Below are 1,983 nucleotides of genomic sequence, written 5' to 3' on the forward strand. Positions count from 1 at the left end.
TTACTCATGCTGGAAAGCTAGGATGGAAACCTTTATAAAGTCAATAGATGAAAAGTCAGCGTGCAGTTCTCAATGGATGAGAACTTCCTGATATTTCTGGAGTTAAAACTTCTATATCTGAACTCATCGGATCATTAAGGATGAGAAATTAGTTAATGCAAATTCCAAGGGCTTTTTTTTCTGAAGTTGATGATTAAGAATTCAAAAGGATTTTCAAGTGTACTACAACAAAAGAAGCCTGGGATAATCTTGAAATAACCATAAAGGAATCGATATTGTCAAGCAATCGAAGTTTTGTAAATAAAATTTTTTTTTGAATCAATTACAAAGCGCCATGTGTCAAGCTAAAATTATAGTGGGTCAAATCGAAATTACCATAGTAAAATTGATGACATCATATATGTGACATAATTATTTTTTAATTAATTTAAATTAAGGTATAAATATCGAACTTTTATATTATCACTAATTAAAAAATAAATTAATTAAGTGATAATATCAAATTATTATTTTATCTCAAAATAATTGAATTAATAAGAGATAAATAATAAATAAAAGAGTTTAAATTCTTGTAAAACAATCAAATGGAACAATTAAATTTGACAAGAACTCTCTTTTGTTCAAGTAATTGGTACTATAAAAAGGGGTTTACCCAAGCCATTTTATAGAGGCATTAACAACCTCAAAAACCTAAAAAATCTTTGCAAAATTCTTTGAAGAAGTCGAAGAACTAGAAGAAATTCTGATAAACACCATAGTTGTTCTGAAGTTTGCATGTACAAATTTATGGCACGTTTGGTGGGACAATCTCTACCTTTCATCTCATTTCCCAAAAAATCAAAGTTCAAAGTTGTAATGACCACAAACAATATCATCATCAACAAGCTAGCTTAAGATAATCCTACTGTCCGTTCAACTTCATCATCAACCACCAATATTCTTGCTCATCCCTATGGCACTAGGCAAAAGACGAAAGCTCTTTTGGAGTTATTTGGAAAAACTTATCCAATGCTTAGTGACAATCCACTCCATGATGCTTCTTCACCAACTCATGACCGAAAAGAAGTTTCCCATTGTGGATTAAGTGTAGCCCGCCGATTATCATTCAAGGGAAATCCAATCAAGTGACCATGTTATTCTTGTTGGATTTGGTGCCTTAAGTGTAGCATTTTCGTTTATGTACACTTGTATTTTTTTTGAATAGATTTGTTTAATAAAATTATCCATGAATTACATTAATACCCTTTATATATTGTCCTAAATGGTTTTTTCATGTTAAGCAAAATGGAAGTAAATATTAGCTCATTGGTTGCCTAATGTTTAACTAATACTAAGCAGTATTATGTGGTCGAATTGTAATGTAGAAAGACAACTTATATTAGTAGATGAACCTAAACATATCCTTAGTCTAACCGTAAATGAGCAAACCGGTTTGAAAGACTAATATGTCGTATATCAAGTCCAATCGGGGAGATGTTTTGTCTTGTGTATCAAAGCTGATGACTCCCGAAAGATAGAGACATGGATGTGACCGACTGAACTGACAATGCATTGGACAAGGCCCAAGTAGAATAGATCCTGAATTCGTTGATGAATTTACTCACTTGTAATGTTCATAGTGTGACATACTTTAATCTTGAGTGGATGATGAACTATGTATGCATGACTCGTATACTTTGATGTAAGTAAAAATCTAAGTTCAAATAGATAAGGAACTGAAAGCTGATGAGTTGGGTATACGACTTCTATAGTATGTAGCATCATTCACAATAATTAAAATTTATAGCCCAAATAATTGGTAAGTGATATCTCTCATTGGCATTACATGATATATGAAAAGTAAACGTGACCACAGGTCGTTTGTCTTTATGATGAACGACTTAAGTACTATTTGATAGTAATTGACTTTTCATGAAGGAAGATGTAATGATTACCCTGAGATAAAATAGGATCATATTGGAAGAATAAATTTACCCGAAGATA

This window comes from Gossypium raimondii, chromosome 8, assembly GCF_025698545.1.
Source record: "Gossypium raimondii isolate GPD5lz chromosome 8, ASM2569854v1, whole genome shotgun sequence".
Taxonomy (NCBI): Eukaryota; Viridiplantae; Streptophyta; class Magnoliopsida; order Malvales; family Malvaceae; genus Gossypium; species Gossypium raimondii.